This window comes from Salvelinus fontinalis, chromosome 2 (genome assembly GCF_029448725.1).
Source record: "Salvelinus fontinalis isolate EN_2023a chromosome 2, ASM2944872v1, whole genome shotgun sequence".
Taxonomy (NCBI): domain Eukaryota; kingdom Metazoa; phylum Chordata; class Actinopteri; order Salmoniformes; family Salmonidae; genus Salvelinus; species Salvelinus fontinalis.
The window spans coordinates 31,625,345-31,651,357 of NC_074666.1; the positions used below are offsets into that span (position 1 = coordinate 31,625,345).

A 26,013-nucleotide genomic window follows, 5' to 3' on the forward strand; every position below is an offset into this window, starting at 1 on the left:
TAAAACAGCTACAGTAACAAATGCATATTCGTTTTCTTGGAATAGAAACACGTTGTACAGTGTCATATTTTCCTAACTGAACCCCATTAGCCTACAGTACATCGGCTACAGTAAGAAATGCATTTTCATTTTTCTTGGAAGAGAAAAACTATAATATTCATCAAATTAATTAAGCTACATTTGTAAAAAATCAATCCCATATTGTCTGTTCTATTCAAGGCTCCCTTTGACTCTTAGGCCTACAGCTATATGTCTCTGGTGGGTAAACTAGCATTAGCTACCATTAATGGCAACAATGGCTGACACTTAAATAACGTGTCACTTAAATAACGTGCCATAAAATTTTGCGGCTAACCGCAAGCTGTGCTGCAGTACGACACTACTTTTAAAGGAAGAACCAAAATGTTTAATTCATGTAAGACATTTTTGAAGAAAATCATTAAATCTTAAGATTGTTGAGGAATTGCACTTATTTATTTTTTTAAGAAACTTCTTACGTTTTTGTGTAAGAAGTGTTTTGTGAATCTGGGCACAGATCCTTGGCTTTCATTGCCTAAATTGGCGATCATCTACCTTGAATCAGAAATGCACAATGAAAACTGGTACTGCTAGTCTTCGCGGTGGGTGGATATTGAAATTCAGTCTGTTTGCTTTGTAAATATATATTTAGTCCCTATTTAGTTTTGTATTCAGTGGATTTCATTTAGAAAAAGCTGATGTTTTCACTCACGAACCTGCAGTTGTCAGTTGACGTTCAAAGTTAGCGACGTTCTGCTGCAGAGCAGCACCACAGAGTTCTATTGAGCAGTGACAACTTTTTGATCCTGCCTGTGAAGAAATTTCAATCACTCTAAACATGCTAAATTCTCAGAGTAAATCGTATGTAACTTTTTAACCTTATTTGGTAGAGACATGGGGTTTGTACTAGAGGTCGACCGATTATTAATTTTCAACGCCGTGCCAATTATTGGAAGACCAAAAAAAGCAGTTACCGATTACTCGGCCGATTGTTTGAATTTATTTGTAAGAATGACAATTACAACAATACTGAATGAACACTTATTTTAACTTAATATAATACATCAATAAAATCAATTTAGCTTCAAATAAATCAATTTGGTTTAAATAATGCAAAAACAAAGTGTTGGAGAAGAAAATAAAAGTGCAATATGTGTTTAATGTTTAAAGAAATTTTAGGTTGTAGTTATTATAGGAATTATAGGACTATTTCTCTCTATACGATTTGTATTTCACGTCCTGCACGGTGTTGGGCTGTAAGCACAACCCCCACCTGTGGACGTCGGGCCCTCATACCACCCTCATGGAGTCTGTTTCTGACCGTTTGAGCAGACACATGCACATTTGTGGCTGCTGGAGGTCATTTTGCAGGGCTCTGTCAGTGCTCCTCCTCCTCCTTGCACAAAGGCGGAGGTAGCGGTCCTGCTGCTGGGTTGTTGCCCTCCTACGGCCTCCTCCACGTCTCCTGATGTACTGGCCTGTCTCCTGGTAGCGCCTCCATGCTCTGGACACTACGCTGACAGACACAGCAAACCTTCTTGCCACAGCTCGCATTGATGTGCCATCCTGGATGAGCTGCACTACCTGAGCCACTTGTGTGGGTTGTAGACTCCGTCTCATGCTACCACCTGAGTGAAAGCACCGCCAGCATTCAAAAGTGACCAAAACATCAGCCAGGAAGCATAGGAACTGAGAAGTGGTCTGTGGTCACCACCTGCAGAACCACTCCTTTATTGGCGGTGTCTTGCTAATTGCCTATAATTTCCACCTTTTGTCTATTCCATTTGCACAACAGCATGTGAAATTTATTGTCAATCAGTGTTGCTTCCTAAGTGGACAGTTTGATTTCACAGAAGTGTGATTGACTTGGAGTTACATTGTGTTGTTTAAGTGTTCCCTTTATTTTTTTGAGCAGTGTATTTAAAAAATCGGCAAAATTGGCATCCAAAATTACCGATTTCCGATTATTATGAAAACTTGAAATCAGCCCTAATTAATCGGCCATTCCAATTAATCGGTCGACCTCTAGTTTGTACTATTGCTTTTCTGACTGAATGTTCTATTGAATGGACATATTTGTATAAACCTTGAAAATGACTCTATACAGGGTGTTCACCCATAAGAGGATAATTCATTCAAGTATTGAGAAAGGATTTCTGCTGAAGAACGCATGGAAAGTTTAACCAGAAAGAGAGACAACAGAATGTCAATGTGATGTAGGCCTAGTCCTTGACAGAACCCAAGAGGGGCCAAAGATTATAGCAACAACCTTGTAAATTAAACAGTTTTGTTTTCAGCCATTCATTTTTCTCCATAAAACATAACGAAGCTAAGGTGACATATTTAACTTTGCTGTAAAGTCAAGACTTTGAAAACCTCGGCTCTCATCTGGTTCAATAAGCAATTATAATGGCTACAGTTTGAGGCATGACTCATGATTCTGGATTTCTCTCGTATCTATATTATTTCTGCCTTTTAGATATTAATTTAGAGAGAAAACAAATGGAGCAATAAAGGTTATTCAAGGACGCTAAATAGATCTTATTTTAGATTAAATTACAAATACGTTCAAACAACGAATCCACAATATGTGAAATTTTCTGGTCCTTTTTTTCCTGTCTGACGTCTCTTGTAGTTCAAGACTCTTTGGCCCATTTGTGCTGCTGTATTGAGAGGCAAAAACTCAAGCTAATTGAGATTCAGCCTCTCATCTCTGTACCCATACAACCCCCTCCACTAACCCCCTCCAGTTACACAGGCAGGCCACATCTCAAACAGAGTGGGGCGGGTAAGGAGGTGGGTGGAGTAGGGCTAAGGAAGGGGAGTGGGGGGAGGGGTGTGTTACAGAAAGGGGGCAAAAGAACAGAGAAGTAGAGGGGTTGAATGCCGATTGCACGATACAGCCCATATAGGAGATGTCCTGGGTAGAACTGGAGACGTGATGGTTGAGCATATTTTCTCCCTCTTCCTTCAGGTGGGAACTGGGAAGGAGTACAGCTACATGATAACAGGAGCCTCTGCAGTAAACAGGAGGAGCTCTTCCTTATTACAGTCAATAACACCTCCAGCACACAAACAAACCTAATACACACATAGTGGAAGGGTGCCATTCGCTATCACTCTGACTAGTTTCGGGTGTTAGATTTTGTATTGAAGACAACTGTCAACATTGCTGCCTGACCTGCCCTTTCATTCTCCCATACATCAGCCTCCTCTTATGTTTCACTCCAAATCATTAAACAGCACGTCACAATTAAAAGACGAATGAGCAATTAGGTTAACCTCTTATGAAACATACTGTATGCAATGCATTATTAGAGTATAATCTAATAGAGTATATAATTTAGGCCTTCATGTATTGTGTACATTTTGTACATCATTGAAGAAATGAATTATATTCTTCCCACATTTCCAGTGCAAGAAAAAAATCAAGCAAAAACAGAATTGCTGGTGACAGCATATCTCTTTGTCCTCCATTGTCACAACTTATTTGTCATCATGCGTATGATTATCATTTTATTTCAGATCAAACCAGAGGACACCAGAAGGAAAAACATGGTGACTGTAACAAAGGAGCAAAAGCTCAATATGCTCATTAACATGCAAACGGCCCTCGTCCCAGGGCTTTTGAAATTAGTTTTTCCTTTTACAGTCACAAATGTGATAACTTTTCCATTATAAAGCACAAAGACTTCATTCCAGGGTGCCTGATGCCACAAATGACGGAAATAAAAACAACTCTACAGAGTGAGACATGTCTATCACAAATGAACTCGCCACTTCATCCAGTTTAGAGTGTATCTTTAGTATCTAGAGTTTTCAAAACATGTTTTCAGGAGGGCATTGTGAAAAGGACTAATATACTGAACAAAAGTATAAACACAACATGCAACAATTTCAAAGACTTTACTGATATACAGTTCATATGAGGAAATCAGTCAATTGAAATAAACTCATTAGGCCCTAATCTATGGATTTCACATAACTGGTAATACAGATATGCATCTGTTGGTCACAGATAGCTTAATACAAGGTAGGGGCGTGGATGAGAAAACCAGTCAGTATATGGTGTGACCACCATTTTCCTCATGCAGCATGGCACATCTTCTTCGCATAGAGTTGATCAGGCAGTTCAGTGTGGCCTGTGGAATGTCCCACTCCTCTTCAATGGATGTGGGAAGTTGCTGGATTTCGGCGGGAACTGGAACTCGCTGTCGTACACGTCGATCCAGAGCATCCCAAACATGCTCAATCTGTGACATGTCTGGTGAGTCTGCAGGCCATGGAAGAGCTAGGACATTTTCAGCTTCCAGGAATTGTGTACAGATTCTTGCGACATAGGGCTGTGCATTATCATGATGAAACATGAGGTGATGGCAGCAGATGAATGGCACGACAATGGGCCTCAGGATCTTGTCACGGTATCTCTGTGCATTCAAATTGACATTGATAAAATGCAATTGTGTTCATTGTCCGTAGATCATGTCTGCATATACCATAACCAATCACCACCATGGGGCACTCTGTTCACAATGTTCACATTAGCAAACCGCTCACCCACACGACGCCATACAGGTGGTCTGCGGTTGTGAGGCCGGTTGAACATACTGCCAAACTCTCGAAAATGACGTTGGATGCGGCTTATGGTAGAGAAATGAACATTCCATCATCTGGCAACAGCTTTGGTGGACATTCCTGTAGTCAGCATGCCAATTTGCTTGCTCTCTCAAAACATGAGACATCTGTGGCATTGTGTTGCCTCTCCATGTAAGGGGGTTAAAATGGAGGTTAGAAATTAAACGAAGGACTCATAAGGGAAATATTTTGAGTAAATTGGAGGAATACACATGCACGCAAGCACGAATACACAAACACACAAATTACATTGCACATACACAATTATTCTGTGATACTGTACTTTTCGATAGATCTTAAAACCTGCTTACTTTGTTAATTTTGTTTAATAATGATGTTTATTTGGTATATCAGTCTTCAAAAAAAATTGATAATTGAAAAAAAGAAAGCACTAAAATCATAATAAGCCATCTGGCTTGCTCACGCTTAACGTAAATGAAACACTAATATTTCAGATAGTGTTGTGAACAATTCACTATTGGTTGACAGTACTTTGGTTTGATTATCATTGTTGCTGAAGAAAACACCTTCATTCATACATTTCAATTTCTTTCCTGGAGCCGAATACTCCCACTTTATCTTCTGATATAATCATATTGTAACATATTCAGCGCCCAGTAGCCTGGATTATGTTAAAATATGAAAATATTGTGATGAATTAAACATATTTGTTGTAAGAGATTAAATAAAATCCTAGACTCAAGGGTTTAAGGCCTCTGCCTCAGGATGAGATGTATTCTGAGATAAAACTGTCCTTCTGGCCAATACAGTACAAAGGACATACAGTACAGCTCTGGTGTGGATGTGTAACTGTGAGCATATTGACGCCACCTCTCAATCACTGTACCACAGTAAATATCTTCCTGGGTAAATAATGAGCAGGGGAGCAGTTAACCACCAATCAGAGGTTAGCATGGGGTTAGGCATGTTGCATGGGAGGAGGTGTTGATTTCTCCTGATAGAGTACTGGACAAATACAAACAAATGAAGCATGGCGTGGTGACTCACAGCTCTAATGAAGCAGTGTATTGACTAAATTCCCCCTCTGTCTGCGAGGCGTGCATCCCAGCTGCCCTTCTGAATACCAATTACTGTACCGATGGGCTGCTCTGTCACTCAGCTCAAATGCCAGTGAGCTGGTGTGTGTGTGAGTGTGTGTGTGTGTGTGTGTGTGTGTGTGTGTGTGTGTGTGTGTGTGTGTGTGTGTGTGTGTGTGTGTGTGTGTGTGTGTGTGAGTGTGAGTGTGAGTGTGAGAGTGAGTGTGAGTGTGAGTGTGAGAGTGAGTGTGAGAGTGGGAGTGAGAGTGGGAGTGAGAGTGAGAGTGAGAGTGAGTGTGAGTGTGAATGTGAGTGTGAGTGTGAGTGTGAGTGTGAGTGTGAGTGAGTGTGAGAGAGAGAGAGAGAGAGAGAGAGAGAGAGAGAGAGAGAGAGAGAGAGAGAGAGAGAGAGAGGGGGAGAGAGGGAGAGAGGGAGAGAGGGAGAGCTGGTGTGTGTGTGTGAGAGAGAGACAGTGAGCTGGTGTGAGTGTGTGTGTGAGAGAGAGACAGAGACAGTGAGCTGGTGTGAGTGTGTGTGTGAGAGAGAGACAGAGACAGTGAGCTGGTGTGAGTGTGTGTGTGAGAGAGAGACAGTGAGCTGGTGTGAGTGTGTGTGTGAGAGAGAGACAGTGAGCTGGTGTGAGTGTGTGTGTGAGAGAGAGACAGAGACAGTGAGCTGGTGTGAGTGTGTGTGTGAGAGAGACAGAGACAGAGACAGTGAGCTGGTGTGAGTGTGAGAGAGACAGAGACAGAGACAGAGACAGTGAGCTGGTGTGAGTGTGAGAGAGACAGAGACAGAGACAGAGACAGAGAGCTGTGGGTCAAAAGCTCAGAGGATGCAGAGAGGAAGGAACAGAGTGTGTGAAGCTAGAGCTTTAGGTTTGCCATCTAACTGAATTCCTTTTCAGTTCCATTTTCATATCCTATCAAACCAACTATCCTCAGAATATCTTGGAGCGCTGTAATCTATTACTCCTCAGTAATAGGAAACAAAATGCTGATGAACAAAGAGGCTCAAATTGCTACAGAGCCCTTTTCTACTTATATTTGGTGTGATGACGTGCTGACATAATTAGTCAGTAGCATAGTGAGAGGAGAAGATGACAAGCATTTGGCATCTACAGAATCATCGGTACATTGGATTGGTAAAGACTCCCATAATAGTACTGTACCTGAGGCTCAGACTGGGGACAACAATAACTGTTGTTCAATATTATAGCTCCTCTAATTCCCTCTGCACGGTTTTGTGGAAGGTCTTTGTTTGATTTCTCTCATCTTCGCCCCAAACAAAAATGAAGGAGCCGAATAAAGAGTGGGCAATATAAATAACGCTGAGCAGCCCAAGGGCAGGGCAGTACAAAGCCTAGTAAACAACAATTGATTTGAGCAGGGCCAGGGCCGGTCCTCTCTCCGAGGAGGTGCCTCCGCTTCTACTGATGGACGGGCCTGACAGCAGCTCCTTCAGCAAACTCTTTTTATAAAATGTTTTATTAATATTTATCCAGCATTAGAGCCATCCTTAAGACTGAAACTAGATGGACTAGACAGTCCCCCCCAGACAAGGAGTTATGGAAGAAGGGAAAACCAGCTGAAAGTCATTATTCTTTTTCAAGCCTTGAAGATTTATCTGAATAATGATGTATTGTGTACCATGGTTCGATTGTACTGTATGTCCACAAGGCTGGAGAAAGACATTTTAGGAATATTAGTTAATCCTCAATAAAAGTGTTATGCAAAGGTCCTGACAGAATTGCAGTACATAAAGGTAAATGTCTATGCCGTCAATTTCTTTGTGGGAGGTAGTATTTGCATTTCTTTATCATATGCTCGATGTAGGGTTGAAAAGATGATAAGTTTCTAGCCATTTTGCTCCCGAGTGGGGCAGCTGTCTAAGGCACTGCATCTCAGTGCTAGCATCTCAGTGCTAAAGGCATCACTACAGACCCTGGTTCGATCCCGGGCTGTATCACAACCAGCCGTGATCGGGAGTCCCATAGGGCAGCGCACAACTGGCAAAGCTTCATCCGGGTTAGGGGAGGATTTGGCCGGGGTAGGCCGTCATTGTAAATAAGAATTTGACTTGCCTAGTTAAATCAAATAAAAAGTAGCAGAACAACATTGAGTACAACTTTTTATCCCTACACCGCTTAAAGGTTAATCAAACCTATGACCTATACACCACTGAACTTTAACCTACAGCGCCTTCAGAAAGTATTCAAACCCCTTGACTTTTTCCATATTTTGTTGTGTTACAGCCTGAATTTAATGGATTCAATTGATATTTTGTGTCACTGGCCTACACACAACATGCCATCATGTCAAAGTGGAATTATGATTTTATACATTTTTACAAATTAATTCATAATGAAAAGTTGAAATGTCTTGAGTCAATACGTATCCAATCCATTTGTTATGGTAAGCCTAAATAGGAGTAAACATTTGCTTAACAAGTCACATAAGTTGCATGGACTCACTCTGTGTGCAATAATAGTGTTTAACATGATTTTTGAATGATTACCTCATCTCTCGACCCCACACATACAATTATCTGTAAGGTCCCTGAGTTGAGCAGTGAATTTCAAATACAGATTCAACCACAAAGACCAGGGAGGGTTTCCAATGCCTCGCAAAGAAGGGCACCTACTGTATTGGTAGATGGGTAAAAAAAAAGCAGACATTGAATATCCCTTTGAGCATGGTGAAATTATTAATTACACTTTGGATGGTGTATCAATACACCCAGTCACTACAAAGATACAGACGTCCTTCCTAACTCAGTTGTCGGAGAGGAAGGAAACCACTCAGGGATTTCACCATGAGGCCAATGGTGACTTTAAAACAGTTACAGAGTCCACAACTAAGAGGTTTTAATGTCCCCTGTTTTGGAGAACTGCTTCGTTCTGGTACTGGTTCCGAACAACATTTTCACTTATAAATCGATCTGTGGACACCATAGATCGGAACGGCTTGCATTGAGCGTTAGCCCTGATTCTCACAGACGCAGGAGTATGTCTCTTTTGCCTGTGTGAAGCAGGATGTGAAATCTGTCACCACTAGAATCTGGGATGTCCCTCCTACCATTTCATTGGCTCTTCAGACTTTCCATCAACTCCTTGCTGAACCCTACGTCACAGCCACAAACAATGCATAAGCCTTGACTCCTTACATCGTAGCGCAGCAGGAGAGAGTGATTTTGTCGCTGAAGCACATTCAGGGATCGATTTAGAGCCAGTAGTCTAATATGAGCCACGATTAATATGAGATGAAAGGTGAGTTCCTAATGAGTTCATGAAGCCACACTAGAGCTCTGTGAGAAGTTCACAGCAATGGAGGCAGACGTTTTGATCAAGAGAGACCTTTAGAAAATATGCACATTTTCTCTAACACTAGACATACAAATATGCATCTTACAGTTATAAGGAAGGTGAAATCTTATAGTTATTCAATTTATAATTTGATTATACTATATTTAGAAAGCATATATGTAATTTCAAGCCTTAGTCATACAGTTTTGTAGAATAGGAAATACATCATAAAATATTTCATATTTTCATATTTTTATCATATTTGTACTGGATACTTGAGCTTGTGTCCTCAAAAATGACCACACCACAGCAATTTATAACCCTTTTTATTTGAATCTTTCTTGGAGTATGCAGCATTACTAGTTATTGTTTATGGCCCTCTCATAATAAATCATTACCTTGGGGGATTAAGTAGATTACATTTCCGATTACATTTTGTAACATTTAACTGGTTAATGGCTGTGATAGGAGAAAACTGAGGATGGATTGTGTAGTTACTCCACAATACTAACCTAATAGACAGAGTGAAAAGAAGGAAGCCTGGACAGAATAAACATTTTGCAATAAGGCACTAAATTAAAAGCGCAAAAATGTGGCAAAGAAATAACCTTTATGTCCTGAATACAATGCGTTATGTTTGATGCAAATCCAACACAACACATCACTGAGTACCACTCTTGATATTTTCAAGCATGGTGGTGGCTGCATCATGTTATGGGTATACTTGTCATCAGCAAGGATGGGGAGTTTTTTAGGATAAAAATAAATGGAATAGATCTAAGCACAGGCAAAAACCTAGAGGAAAAGCTGGTGCTGTATGTTTTCCAACAGACACTAGGAGACAAATTCACCAGTCAGCACGCCAATAACTTAAAACACAAGGCCAAATATACACTGGTGTTGCTTAAATCGGCTTGAAATATATATTTTTTAAGAATAATGTGCAAATATTGTACAATCCAGGTGTGCAAAGCTCTTAGAGACTTACCCAGAAAGACTCACAGCTGTAATCGCTGCCAATGGTGATTCTAACATGTATTGACTCAGGGGTGTGAATACTTATGTGAACAAAATGTGGAAAAAGTCAAGGGGTCTGAATACTTTCTGAATGCACTGTATCAATACAACATGTAATTGAGGAAACACTGACGGAGAGACTGGAGAGTATGGTCATTTACTGAGAGGTTGACCTGAGAAGTTAACCAAAATGTTGAGGTGTCTGATTGTGAGAGACAGGATATAACAACAGCCGTACCTTTGAAACTTGGGCCCTTTCAAAATAGATACGTGAAACATTTTTTTGGTCTGAATGCAAGGAGGAACTTTTCTGATGACGCAAGTCATTAATGGCTGGCAGAACGACTCCTCCCCCTTCACAGCTCTAGTGCATTAAACTGGAGGCTCAATTTTCAAGGGGGGGTGGGGGGGCACACAAAAGCCTCCTGCCAATCCTCTCTGAGTGCATGCCCCTACAACAACAGCACAAGGGCCTCTTTACAGAAAGACCTCTGACGGACAGCCTGACATTCTGCAACAGCCCAGAATGCCAACATGCACTCAGCCTACAATAGCAACACCTCCCTAAATATCATTGTGAACCAAAGCCAATAGTCACATATTTGTTAATAATAGAAACGTGCAAGAGTCCTTAGCTAAGAGACATTGGTAATAGGTTATTTAGCAAATAAGGGTGGAGCTGAGAGAAAAATATTTTTTTCTAAAGGTACAGATGTAACAACTGTCTTCACTGCTTCTAACTCTCTAATGCCTGGAAGCCTTAGAGAATCTATAAAATGTTAGTTCTTTTTAGAGTGTGTGTGCCATATTTATGTCTTATTAATATACACTGAGTATACAAAACATTAAAAGGGATAATCCACCCCCAGAAATAAAAATCATGAAACTCCAGTCGATTTGGTGAAAGCCTATGTTCTGCCAGTGTGTAAAAAAAATCCCTATGATTTAACTTCTAAGTCAGTGGTCGCCAACTGGTCGATTGACTGGTCGATCTTCCAGGCATTGCTAGTCGATCACCAAACATTTCTGGAGAAAAGCCAATGATAAAGGGGCCAACAGTAGGTGCAAAAACTGGTCAGTCTCACCGGAGGAAAAGAAGGAGAGAACAGGGACCGTGAGAGGCGGACCCTCTGCTGCTCTCTTCCTCACTCCACTGAGACTAATGCTGTGTTCAAAACAACTGGGAACTCCTATATATCCGACTTCAGACTTCAGTGCGTTCAAAGCAACTGGGAAATCGGAAATAAAAATGAGATCCAACTGGGAATAATAGATTTGAACGGTCATCCAACTCGGAATTCCAAGTCGGACACTCAGGCATCTTTCTAGAGGGCAGACTTTTCAAACTGAATATCACCAACGTCATGATTTGACCTCGTTTTTTTCCTTCTGAGTTACCGCTATATGTACAAAAGTATGTGGATACCCCTTCAAATTAGTGGATCTGGCAATTTCAGCCAAACCCATGGCTGACAGGTGTATAAAATTGTGCACACAGCCATGCAATCTCCATAGACAAACACTGGCAGTAGAATGTCCTTATTGAAGAGCTCAGTGACTTTCAAAGTGTCACCGTCATAGAATGCCATCTTTCCAATAAGTCAGTCTGTCAAATTTCTGCCCTGGTCAACTGTAAGTGCTGTTATTGTGAAGTAGAAACGTCTAGGCGCAACAACGGCTCAGCCGCGAAGTAGTAGGCCACACAAGCTCACAGTCAATTTGCTTACCACCCCAATAGATCCACAGACGATGCAATCGCCATCTGGACAAGAGGAATACCTATGTAAGAATGCTGTTCATTGACTATAGCTCAGCATTCAACACCATAGTACCCTCCAAGTTCATCATTAAGCCCAGGGCCCTAGGGTCTGAACACGGCCCTGTGCAACTAGGTCCTGGACTTCCTGACGGGCCGCTCCCAGGTGGTGAAGGTAGAAAACAACACCTCCACTTCGATGATCCTCAACACAGTGGCCCCACAAGGGTGCATGCTCAGCCTCCTCCTGTACTCCCTGTTCACCCATGGCTGTGTGGCCACGCATGCCTCCAACTCAATCATCAAGGTTGCAGACGCCACAATAGTAGTAGGCCTGATTACAAACAATGACGAGACAGCCTACAGGGAGGAAGTAAGGGCCCTGGGAGTGTGGTGTCAGGAAAATAACCTCTCACTCAACGTCAACAAAACAAAGGAGCTGATCGTGGACTTCAGGAAACAGCAGAAGTAGCACCCCCCCTATCTACATTGACGGGACCACAGTGGAGAAGGTGGAAAGCTTAAAGTTCTTTGGCGTACACATCACTGACAAACTGAAATGGTCCACCCACGCAGACAGTGTATTCAACATCAGGAGGCTGAAAAAATTTGGCTTGGCACCTAAAACCCTCACAAACTTTTACAGATGCACAATTGAGAGCATCCTGTCAGGCTGTATCACCGCCTGGCACGGCAACTGCACTGCCCGCAACCACAGGGCTCTCCAGAGGGTGGTGCGGTCTGCCGAATGCATCACCGGGGGCAAACTGCCTGCCCTCCAGGACACCTACAGCACCCAATGTCACAGGAAGGCCAAAAAGATCATCAAGGACAAAAACCACCCAAGCCACTGCCTGTTCACTCTGCTATCATCCAGAAGGCGAGGTCAGTACAGGTGCAAAGCTGGGACAGAGAGACTGAAAAACAGCTTCTATCTCAAGGCCATCAGACTGTTAAATAGCCATCACTAGCCCCTTAGAGGCTGCTGCCCTATATACATAGACTTGAAATCACTTCCTTTAATAATGGAACACTAGTCACTTTAATAATGTTTACATATTTTGCATTACTCATCTCATATGTATATGCCGTATTCTATTTCATTCTACTGTATCTTAGTATATGCCGCTCCGACATTGCTTATCCAAATATTTATATATTCTTAATTCCATTCCTTTACTTTAGATTTGTGTGTATATACAGTACCAGTCAAGAGTTTGGACACGCCCACTTATTCAAGTTTTTTCTTTATTTGTACTATTTTCTACATTGAAGAATAATAGTGAAGACATCAAAACTATGAAATAACACATATGGAATCATGTAGCAACCAAAAAGTGTTTTGAGATATTTGAGATTCTTCCAAGTAGCCACCCTTTGCCTTGATGACAGCTTTGCACTCTTGGCATTCTGTCAGCCTGTTTTGAGACCCGCATTTCTTTTTTTTTTTGGGGGGGGGGGGGCTTGCCTGTTTTGCATGTTATTTTGGCATTAATACGTGCTACATATCAGTTTGCAAACAATGTAAAAATATATATACACTACCGTTCAAAAGTTTGGGGGTCACTTAGAAATGTTCTTGTTTTTGAAAGAAAAGCACATTTTTTGTCCATTAAAATAACATAAGATTGATCAGAAATACAGTGTAGACATTGTCAATGTTGTAAATGACTTTTTATGGAATATCTACAATATCTACAGCGTACAGAGGCCCATTATCAGCAACCATCACTCCTGTATTCCAATGGCACGTTGTGTTAGCTAATCCAAGTTTATAATTTTAAAAGGCTAATTGATCCTTAGAAAACTCTTTTGCAATTATGTTAGCACAGCTGAAAACTGTTGTCCTGATTAAAGAAGCAATAAAACTGGCCATCTTTAGACTAGTTGAGTATCTGGAGCATCAGCATTTGTGGGTTCGATTACAGGCTCAAATTGACCAGAAACAAAGCACTTTCTTCTGAAACTCATCAGTCTATTCTTGTTCTGAGAAATGAAGGCTATTCCATGCGAGAAATTGCCAAGAAACTGAAGATCTCGTACAATGCTGTGTACTACTCCCTTCACAGAACAGAGCAAACTGGCGCTAACCAGAATAGAAAGAGGAATGGGAGGCCCCGGTGCACAACTGAGCAAGAGGACAAGTACATTAGAGTGTTTAGTTTGAGAAACAGACGCCTCACAAGTCCTCAACTGGTAGCTTAATTAAATAGTACCCGCAAAACACCAGTCTCAACGTCAACAGTGAACAGGCAAATCCAGGATGCTGGCCTTCAAGGCAGAGTTACTCTGTCCAGTGTCTGTGTTCTTTTGCCCATCTTAGTCTTTTCTTTTTATTGGCCAGTCTGAGATATGGCATTTTATTTGCAACTCTGCCTAGAAGGTCAGCATCCCGGAGTCTCCTCTTCACTGTTGACGTTGAGACTGGTGTTTTGCGGGTACTATTTAATGAAACTGCCAGTTGAGGACTTCCGTCTGTTTTTCACTGTCTTCACTGAGGACTTGTGAGGCGTCTGTTTTTCACTGTCTTCACTGTCACTTTCCAACCTTGTTGAGGATGGCTCGTTGTCATCCTCAACAAGGTTGGAAAGTGACAGTGAAGATGAGGCCTCAGAGTCTGATGTTCAAGAGGTGGGCATTGAGGAGGTCCAGGGAGAAGACATGGAAGCCTGAGAGGAAGACAACCAAAGCTTTAGTTTCTAGACTATTATTCACAGATGTATGTTGAAAACGTTTTTGGGAGATGCGATGAATCATTGGGGATCATTCAATATTCCCTTTCTTTGTTGTTCAGTGAAATCATCCCATGCAAAGAGTCAACTCATTTCATTAAAGTTCAATTCGTAAATTGTAAAAACTAAATTGTTTTTAAAAATTTGTATTGGAAGGATTTAATAATTTGCAGTTATATCTACTTATGATAATGTAAAAGGTTTATGTTCCTGTCTCCATATGATATGGTAAATATATGCTATGCAAACAACATCTACATTTAAATGGTATTAATATTACTTTGCATATATTTCCATTAATTCACATATATACCCGTTAATTCCCATATATTCCCGTTAATTCTCACAGAAGGTTTCCACCTCTGAATATTCCCCAAAGTGTGCAACCCTAATAAGGCAGCTCCATAATGCAGGTGTTTCAGCCTAGCTCAGTGATTTCTGTGGTGGTGGGGCAAGCCAGCAGAAGATACGGAGCGTTGCCCCGTGATTGGCTCAGTGTTCTGTCACTCGTGGGAACACTACGTCACCACCAAGTCTAACGGTAGTGTCACGCCCTGGCCTTATTATTCTTTGTTTTCTTTATTATTTTAGTTAGGTCAGGGTGTGACATGGGTAATGTTTATGTTTTGTTGGTTTTGGGTGTTTATTTGGTAAAGGGGTTATGGGGTGTAGTAGATGGTTTTGTGTTGAGTGTATATGTCTAGCGTTGTCTATGTTGGTTAGTATTCTAGGAGAGTCTATGGTTACCTGAATGAGTTCCCAATTAGAGACAGCTGATTTCGGTTGTCTCTGATTGGGAGCCTTATTTAGGGTAGCCATAGGCTCTCATTGGTTGTGGGTAATTGTCTATGTAAGAACGTTTGTAGCCAGTGTGTGTAAGTGCACAACGTTTGTAGCTTCACGGTCGTTTTGTTATTTTGTTAAAGTGTTTTTGTTTCGTGTGCCTTCTTCGTTAAATAAAAGAAGATGGCTTATTTTCCAACTGCTGCATTTTGGTCCGTCAATCCGCCACACGATCGTGACAGAATTACCCACCATAGGACCAAGCGGCATGGAAGGCGGCAACAGGACCTACCTACACAGGATTTCTGGAGATGGGAGGAAATTCTAGACGGGAGAGGACCCTGGTCACAGCCAGGGGAATATCACTGCCCCAAGGCAGAGATAGAGGCAGCACGGCGACACGGGAGGAAGCCCAAGAGACAGCACAAAATTTTTTTTGGAGGGGGGCACTTGGAGCAGTCGGCGAAGTTGAGGGGTGAGTCTGAGTGTGTCGAGGAGTTATTGGACAGATTGGAGGAGAGTGAACGAAGGGGAGATTATGAGACATTCGAAGAGTTGTTGACGAAATTGGAGGAGAGTGAAGAGAGAGAGCTGTTGGTTTGGCAGAGTATGCAATGCATTCTTCCTGAGGAGCGTATTAGCTGTCCGATGCCACCTGTGTCAGTTCCTCGTACTCAGCCTGAAACTCGTGTTAAAGTTCCGGAAGAGTTGATGCCGGCTATACACACCAGGTCTCCAGTACACCTTCACAACCCGGTGTGTCCTGTTCCTACTTTTTGCACTCATCCTGAGATGCATGTCCCCAGCCCTGTACCACTAGTTCCGGCACCAAGCACTAGGTCTAAGGTGCGTCCCCAGAGCCCTTTACGCACTGTTCCTGCTCCCCGCACTAGCTTTGAGGTGCGTGTTTCCAGCCCATTACCACCAGTGCCTACACCACGCATCAAGCTTCCTGGGTGTCTCCAGAGCCCTGTTGTTCCTCCACGTACTAGCCCTGTGGTGCGTGTCTCCAGCACATTACCACCAGTGCCTACACCACGCACCAAGCCCTCTGTGTGTTACCAGAGTCCTGTACGCACTGTTCCTTCTCCCCGTACTCGCCCTGATGTGCGGGTCCTCAGCCCGGTACCACCAGTACCGGTACCACGCACAAGGCCTATAGTACGCCTTGAGAGTCCAGTGTGCCCTGTTGCTGCTCCCCGCATTAGCCCTGAGATGCGTGTCCCCAGTCCGGTACCACCAGTTCCGGCCCCACGCACTAGGCCTAATGTGCGTCCCCAGGGTCCAGTATGCCCTGTTCCTGCTCCCCGCACTAGCCCTGAGATGCGTGTCCCCAGCCCGGTACCACCAGTTCCGGCACCACGCACTAGGCCTAATGTGCGCTCCCAGGGTCCAGTATGCCCTGTTCCTGCTCCCCGCACTAGCCCTGAGATGCGTGTCCCCAGCCCGGTGCCACCAGTCCCGGCACCACGCACCAGGCCTATAGTGCGCCTCAGCCGGCAGGAGTCTGCCGTCTGCACAGCAATGAGCACAGCAATGACTGAACTGCCCGTCTGCCAAGCGCCATCTGAGCCATCCGTCTCCCCAGCGCCATCTGAGCCATCTGTCTCCCCAGCGCCATCTGAGCCATCCGTCTGCAATGAGCCTGCAAAGCCGCCCGTCTGCCATGAGCCTGCAAAGCCGCCCGTCTGCCATGAGCCCACTGAGCCGTCCGCCAGACAGGAGCCGCCAGCCAGACAGGAGCCGCTAGAGCCGTCCGTCAGACAGGATCTGCCAGAGCCGCCAACCAGACAGGATCTGCCAGAGCCGCCAACCAGACAGGATCTGCCAGAGCCGCCAACCAGACAGGAGCAGCCAGATCAGTCAGCCAGCCATGAGCAGCCAGATCCGTCAGCCAGCCATGAGCAGCCAGATCCGTCAGCCAGCCATGAGCAGCCAGATCCGTCAGCTAGCCATGAGCAGCCAGATCCGTCAGCTAGCCATGAGCAGCCAGATCCGTCAGCTAGCCATGAGCAGCCAGATCCGTCAGCTAGCCATGAGCAGCCAGATCCGTCAGCTAGCCATGAGCAGCCAGATCCGTCAGCTAGCCATGAGCAGCCAGATCCGTCAGCTAGCCATGAGCAGCCAGATCCGTCAGCTAGCCATGAGCAGCCAGATCCGTCAGCTAGCCATGAGCAGCCAGATCCGTCAGCTAGCCATGAGCAGCCAGATCCGTCAGCTAGCCATGAGCAGCCAGATCCGTCAGCTAGCCATGAGCAGCCAGATCCGTCAGCCAGCCATGAGCAGCCAGATCCGTCAGCCAGCCATGAGCAGCCAGATCAGTTAGCCAGCCATGAGCAGCCAGATCCGTTAGCCAGCCATGAGCAGCCAGATCTGTCAGCCAACCATGGGCCGTCCCTCAGTCTGGAGCTGCAGTCCCTCAGTCCGGAGCTGCAGTCCCTCAGTCCGGAGCTGCCATTCCTCAGTCCGGAGCTGCCCCTTACCCTGGAGCTGCCCCTTACCCTGGTGCTGCCCCTTACCCTGGTGCTGCCCCTTACCCTGGTGCTGCCCCTTACCCTGGTGCTGCCCCTTACCCTGGTACTGCCCCTTATCCTGGTACTGCCCCTGACCCTGGTACTGCCCCTTACCCTGGTACTGGTCCTTAGTCCGGAGCTGTCCCTTAGTCCGGAACTCCCCCTTAATGCAATGGGGTTAATGTGGAGGGGGGTCGTTTGGAGGAAGCCTAGGAGGTGGTTAGGTACTGTGGTGACGTGGGGACTACGACCAGAGCCGGAGCCGCCACCGTGGAGGGGAGCCCACCCAGACCCTCCCCTAGACTGTGTATGGTGCGCCCGGAGTTCGCGCCTCAAGGGGGGGGTTATGTCACGCCCTGGCCTTATTATTCTTTGTTTTCTTTATTATTTTAGTTAGGTCAGGGTGTGACATGGGTAATGTTTATGTTTTGTTGGTTTTGGGTGTTTATTTGGTAAAGGGGTTATGGGGTGTAGTAGATGGTTTTGTGTTGAGTGTATATGTCTAGCGTTGTCTATGTTGGTTAGTATTCTAGGAGAGTCTATGGTTACCTGAATGAGTTCCCAATTAGAGACAGCTGATTTCGGTTGTCTCTGATTGGGAGCCTTATTTAGGGTAGCCATAGGCTCTCATTGGTTGTGGGTAATTGTCTATGTAAGAACGTTTGTAGCCAGTGTGTGTAAGTGCACAACGTTTGTAGCTTCACGGTCGTTTTGTTATTTTGTTAAAGTGTTTTTGTTTCGTGTGCCTTCTTCGTTAAATAAAAGAAGATGGCTTATTTTCCAACTGCTGCATTTTGGTCCGTCAATCCGCCACACGATCGTGACAGGTAGAGATCGAAAATTCAAGCCCCTTGGGTGCTGCCATAGAGTTACATTAGAAGTGCCCATCCAAGAAGGCTCAAGGTCATTGGCCACAGATAAAATTAAGTCAAATCACGTTATATCTACAGTAGCTTTGATTGGACTATCAACATTATACTTTCAAAGTCTTAGCTAGCAGTCATCATCATGAATCAATTCAACAATCTACTGGCAAATCCTTTTAAATCCTTGTCATATGAAGATAAATAATTATAGATAAAACATATCGGTGCTCATCGGCCAATGGACATAAACATTACACAACAAGTTGGAAATCGCAAATTCAACAATGAGTGGTTTGGAAGGAATCCGTGGATAACTGCAAGCATTGCAAAGCAATCATTAGCCTGCTATTCAGTGGAGTGGCTGTGTGGTCCCAACTCTAAGTTTAATGGTCTCTTTTCCTAGTTTAAAATGATATACATTCATCATTGGCCATGCTGTCAATGAAGCATGATTTGTGCCTCGCTCAAAACAACTGTTAACTCAGAACTACAAAATCTGACTTTCGTGAGTTCAAGACAACTGGGAACTCGGGAAAAACGAGCTACAACTGGAAAAATACATTTTGAACTTTCATCCAACTCCGAATTGTAAATCGGGATCTCAGGCCTCTTTCTAGAGCTACGACCAGAAGATCAATGATGTCATCATGATTCAACTTTTTTTTTAGTTCCCAGTTGTCTTGAAAGCACCATAAATCCAGAGAATGCCAGACTTTGATGACAAAATTTGCCCACGAAGGACCGCTGCGCCACCTTCCTGTTCAAGTGAGCACAGCACAAAAAAGTGAGTCCAAAAATGTTTTGTATGCTGCTGCATAAATTATGTAATATGCCAGGGAGATATGTATACTGTAGCTAAGAAAGTAATACTAACTGTATGTTGTGTAGTAAGCTGTTAGTAGCCCATGTGCCTCACCCTAAAAATTTGGTCTTTCACATCTTAATTTCGCTGTTCTGACTTGGTGGTGCACATGTAGCCTATAACCTGTTTTAGAGAAATGTAATCATCAAATACTGTAAGCGCTTTCATTGTCTGCTTATATGCCCCCTTTATTTATCCTACGGTTCTGACTTGGTGTACAGGGAGAACACTGTAGGAATGGCCCATGTTCTGAATTCTGTCGCTGTACATTTCAAAAGTGCTGAACAAATAGTTATACTGACTACGTACGTCCAAGCTTTCTCATTAATGTCTTAATCGAAATTACGGATTGCATCTTATACGCCCTTATTCCATATTTTGTACATCTCAATTGTCAGTAGAAACCACATTTGTTTAAACAAGGCAGTAGATGAGGCTGAAAGGCAGTAAATGAGGCTGAATTAACTGTTTCGCTGCCAGACAAGGCTCTGCTGATAGCCAGGTGTAACAGTAATAAGGTGTTGGGACTGCTGTTGGGACTCTGCTGTTGGGACAGCTTTAGGTAGGCCCTAACAGTTTGTGGGCACCGTTTGTCACCGTTATAGTGCAATTAATGTATTGTTTAGTGTTGTGTAGTGGCTTTGCTGGCATGCATCCCACATTATAATTTGTTTGCCCCACCAAGATTGATGTGCTAAAATCGCCATTGGTTAACTCCAATGCTTCCCACAGTTGTGTCAAGTTGGCTGGATGTTCTTTGGGTGGTGGACCATTCTTGATATACTGTGACAAAAACCTGTTGCAGTTCTTGACACAAACTGCTGCGCCTGGCACCTGCTAGCATACATTGTTCAAAGGCACTTAAATCTTGTGTCTTTCCCATTCACCCTCTGAATGGCACACATACACAATACATGTCTCAAGGCTTAAAAATCATTATTTAACCTGTCTCCTCCCCTTCATCTACACTAACTGAAGTGGATTTAACAAGTGACATAAATAAGGACTCATAGCTTTTACCTGGATTCACCTGGTCAATCTATGTCATGGAAAGAGCAGGTGCTCTTAATGTTTTGTATACTCAGTGTATAATACCATATGCAAAAGTCTCACAGAGGATATTTTTCAATAAAGAAATACAGCTAGTGATTCCTTCATAATTTGACATAGAGAGACAGACAAGGGTCATCCAGGACCACAGCAGTGGGGTTGGTGTTTGTATCTGCCTGCCAGTGAGGAGGATAGAGGTTAGAAGCATTGTGAATGTTACAGGCCCAGCATGGGCAGCTAAAGATCTCAGCACTCTGCTCTGCTCTAATGTCTGTCTGTCTGTCTGTCTGTCCCACTAGAGAGGAAGCTCAGTTCAGACTCTTTCCCTGGTGTCATGAAAGTAATCAAAAAGGGCTGAGCCACCCATCTCACGGGGTCGTTACCTTTCTGTTAATTACAGCATGCTACCTCAACTCCCTCCGATGCCGAGCAGCGCCAGTCACCGCAACAATGCAGTACTGAGGGAGGGAGGGGGTTATCTCTGAGTGAATTAATGAATGAATGACTGATAACCAGGCACAAAAACATTTGCCCACTATTCAACAGGTTAAATCGTATGAAAACATGTCTGTTCATGTTCTGTATGGTCATTTTAACTGGTGGGAAATACCGGTTGATACCATACATACCGGCTCCTATATAGAAGACTGAAATGTGTTAATCAGTGTGACGTCTGCCCAGGTATTGGTACAACCTTTCACCCAACCTCCCAGGCAGCCTCGCTCCTCCCCCTCTGGCACTACTTTCAGATAAACACAATGCAGTGCTGTGTGCAGCCCAGCCTTCAAGGACCTGCTCTCTCTCTAGTTCTCTCTGAGAACCTTGGGCTGCTGAAGTAAGGAAGACAAAACCCATAGAACGGAGGCACAGAGGACTACATTAAGTGGATTGTTGTTGTCTCACCCTGAACATGCCTAATCCTATTCACTTTCAAACATAATAGGCAAAATGGGATGGGGAAAACAGCATATTCCTTCAAAACTATTTTAGTACCTTATAACATCAATGGAGTGACCTGGGGCTGGGCAACCAAACAACACCTTGGGACAGTAAAGGAAACGTACTAGGTCTGGCACTGGGATGGGTAGCTCTTAGCAGGAACCCTGCTTGAATTGATATACAGACCTGATCAAATGAAAGGATTTTCAGTGCCGATTGTTGGGGACACTCTGGGCTAAATTAAGAGGGTGTATTTCGTCCTCTTATCTACTGTATTTTCAAAAACATGAAACCAAAAAAATGACCTTCAATTTCAAATTAACACTTGTGCATAATTAAGCCTGATAAACAATTCCCCAGCCCTTTCACAAAGGAATGTTGTTGAGTTAAACTCTGCCTCTTAGGGACAACCACCTGTGAAAGATAGCTTTATCCAGGCATTATTCTGGAAAGAGGGTGAATCATTTAGTTGACCTATCCCTGCAATTTGGCAGAGAGCTCCATATATGTTATTGCCATCCATGTGAGAAGTAGGATAGAGATTAAATCTTACAATGATAATAATACTGTAATAACAATAATGTTGAGACAATTTTTATTTGCTTGTCCTTTTTGTAAACCCTAAGAGTGTATTTATGCGAGTTCGACAGGTCTGACCTTATGTCACATACAAATATGAACGGAAATTGAACACAGCATCTAACCACAGGGAAAGAAGAAAAGCTGGGAACTCCATGCTGAAAATAAATGAATCTGGGAGCACAGAGCAATGGTCGATTTCATGCCAAGGGGAGCACATTATTCAGTGAAATGTTCAAGTTTAAGCATCTTGTTTATTGAACTAAGCACTGCCAAATACTGCAAAGGTTGTCCAGGATCTGGACTGACAATTCTCATATTGCCTGTGTGTTGTGTGTCTGTGTGTTTTGGGGGATGGGATATGGGGTGCAGTTTGCTGGTACCTCTAATGCTCCAATGTAGGGTATCACTTTTTTCTTAATAAGGAATGTTGTCTTTCAATGCATTTTATGACAATTGCTTTTCTGCACAGTTTAAAAGTGAAGTAACTGTATTCAATTAAATACATTCTTAAAGATACAAACACAACAGATTAATGTTGATTTAACGTGATACATGAAATACCCTCCCCCCTTTTCTCTCGAATGCAGCCGAAGAAATTGTAGGCTATTTGACGTTGCATATTCTTTATGCAAGTGTGTTGCCCTGAACTGAGAACCATATTCGTCATTGTACAACATTTAACTTACCTCTCTTTTCACACGGGCTGCGCTTTTCCCGTCGCCATCATTCCATTTACAGTTATTTATTTGACAGATGGAAACTGTATCTTCTCCTCAATGCAGCGAGTGCGACCTCACCATATTTTTCCCAAGCCCGGACTCCCTGTATCAGCAGGTGGACGCGCCTCCCTATGATGGAGACAGCGCGCCTTTACCCCCCTACCACTCCATTTTATTGTACACTCTTCTTCGTAGTCCAGCAAACAAAAAAATATATTGGCCATTCCATGTGTCGTGTACATTATGTTATATAAAGGAGCGCCATGTTCGTGTTCGTTTTCTATGACGCACCCTGGATCAATGTACACCGAAACTGGATGCTGCTATTGTTATGTCCTATCTTTTTTTCCACAGATGCACCCCGTCCCTGACAACGACGGTAGGCTCGTGCCAGTTTGCTCCCCCTCTTTTGCGACGTGCCATAAAGAGCGCGCCCACAAATTTCACTCGGGACCGCGCTTCTCCATGCCCAGTATAACAGGTGCAGTTTGGTTCTCAAGGAAATTAACTATTACAATATCATCACTCGAGTTGACACTTTAATTGACAAGCAGAGCTCTCTTCTCTTACAATTTATATTTAGCTAAACCTGGAGCCTAGTTTTGGGGCTTTATAAATTGGATGGATTATATACTGAACAAAAATATAAATGCAACATGCAACAATTTCAAATATTTGACTGAGTTACAGTTCATATAAGGAAATCAGTCAATTTAAATACATTCATTAGGCCCTAGTCTATGTATTTCACATGACTGGGAATACAGATGTGCATCTGTTGGTCACAGATACTTAAAAAAGGTAGGGGCACGGATCAGTAAACAGTCAGTATCCGGTGTGACCACCACTTGCCTCATGCAACGTGACATGTCCTTCGCATAGCGTTGATCAGGCTGTTGATTGTGGCCTGTGGAATGTTGTCCCACTCCTCTTCAAAGACTTTGCAAAGTTGTTGGATATTGATGGGAACTGGAACACGCTGTCGTACATGTTGATCCAGAGCATCCCAAAATGCTCAATGGGTGACATGTCTGGTGAGTATGCAGGCCATGAAAGAACTATGCCATTCTCAGCTTCCAGGAATTGTGTACAGATCCTTGCGACATGAGAGGACAGTTAGGACAGTTAGTTGCTAACCAGTCAATGTTCAGGTCACCCAAAAAATAGACCTCTTAACATCACACACACAATCAAGCATTTTACACACATTATCTAGATACTGACTGTTAGCACTTGATGGCTGTAACGGCTTTCCTCCTCCTCTTCATCAGAAGAGGAGGAGCAGGGATCGAACCAAAATGCAGCTGAGTTTGTAGACATGATTTATTAACGAAAAAAAACACGAACTCGACTAATACACTAACAAAACAAATAAACGGTGTAGACAGATCTGAACGACAGACTCACAATAACACACGAGAACGCACGAACAGGGAAAAAAGCCTACACATAAAGGACACTGAACAAACAAACCGAAACCAGTCCCGTGTGGCGTAACGACATACACAAACACAGGAGACAAATCACCCACAACGAACACTGTGAAACACCTACCTAAATATGACTCTCAATTAGAGGAACGCCAAACACCTGCCTCTAATTAAGAGCCATACCAGGCAACCCATAAACCAACATAGAAACAGAAAACATAGAATGCCCACCCAAACTCACGTCCTGACCAACTAACACATATAACAAACTAACAGAAATAGTTCAGGAACGTGACATAACCCCCCCCATAAGGTGCGAACTCCGGGCGCACCAGCACAAAGTCTAGGGGAGGGTCTGGGTGGGCATCTGACCACGGTGGTGGCTCAGGCTCCGGGCGAGGTCCCCACCCCACCATAGTCAATCCCAGCTTCCATCTCCCCCTATGAATGTCCACCCTCATCTTACCCCCACAAAATCCTCTTGGTAACATCAACAACAGGGGCAGCACCGGGACAGAGGGATAGATCAAGACAGAGGGATAGCTCAAGACAGAGGGATAGATCAGGATATAGAGGTAGCTCAGGATAGAGAGGGAGATCAGGATAGAGGGGCAACTCCGGACTGAAAGGCAGCTCCGGACAGAGAGACAGCTCTGGACTGAGGGGCAGTTCTGGGTAAATAGCCGCTCCGGGCTAAGGGACAGCTCATGACTGGCTAACGGCTCTGGACGCTCATGGCTGGCTGACGGCTCTCGACGCTCATGGCTGGCTGACGGCTCTCGACGCTCATGGCTGGCTGACGGCTCTCGACGCTCATGGCTGGCTGACGGCTCTTGACGCTCATGGCTGGCTGACGGCTCTTGACGCTCATGGCTCGCTGACGGCTCTGGACGCTCATGGCTCGCTGACGGCTCTGGACGCTCATGGCTGGCTGAAGGCTCTGGACGCTCATGGCTCACTGACGGCTCTGGCAGATCCTGTCTGGTTGGCGGCTCTGGCAGATCCTGTCTGGTTGGCGGCTCTGGCAGATCCTGTCTGGTTGGCGGCTCTGGCAGATCCTGTCTGGTTGGCGGCTCTGGCAGATCCTGTCTGGTTGGCGGCTCTGGCAGATCCTGACTGATAACTGGCTCTAGCGGCTCCTGACTGACTATCGGCTCTGACGGCTCCGGATAGACGGGCGGCTCTAATGGCTCAGGACAGACGGATGGCTCAGACGGCGCTGGGGAGACGGATGGCTCAGACGGCGCTGGGGAGACGGATGGCTCAGACGGCGCTGGGGAGACGGATGGCTCAGATGGCGCTGGGGAGACGGATGGCTCAGATGGCGCTGCGGAGACGGATGGCTCAGACTGCACCTGTCTGGCGGAAGGCTCTGGCTGCTCCTGTCTGGCGGAAGGCTCTGTAGGCTCATGGCAGACGGGCAGCTTTGCAGGCTCATGGCAGACAGGCAGTTCATGCGCCGTTGGGCAGACGGCAGACTCTGGCCGGCTGGGACGCACTGTAGGCTTGGTGCGTGGTGCCGGAACTGGAGGCACCTGACTGAGGACACGCACTTCAAGCCTAGTGCGGGGAGCAGGGACAGGACACACTGACCTCTCGAAGCGCACTATATTCCTGGTGCGTGGTACCGGACTGAGGGCACGCACCTCAGGACGAGTGCGGGGAGAAACAGTGTGCACAGAACTTAGGAGACGCACATGAGGCTTAGTGCGCGGTGTCGGAACTGGAGGCACTAGGCTGGAGAAACGCACCATAGGGAGAGTGCGTGGA

At 44.4% G+C, this 26,013-nt stretch overlaps 1 protein-coding gene across 1 annotated transcript in view; it reads right to left on the bottom strand.

The window, feature by feature from the left end:
* Nucleotides 1-23,217, bottom strand: part of LOC129816699 (neurite extension and migration factor-like) — a 106,823-nt gene extending 83,606 nt beyond the window's left edge. The window contains exon 1 of the mRNA XM_055871493.1: nucleotides 22,781-23,217. The gene's annotated coding sequence lies outside the window, so the exon portion shown is untranslated. The remainder of the gene's footprint in view (nucleotides 1-22,780) is intronic.
* Nucleotides 23,218-26,013: the final 2,796 nt, after the last annotated feature.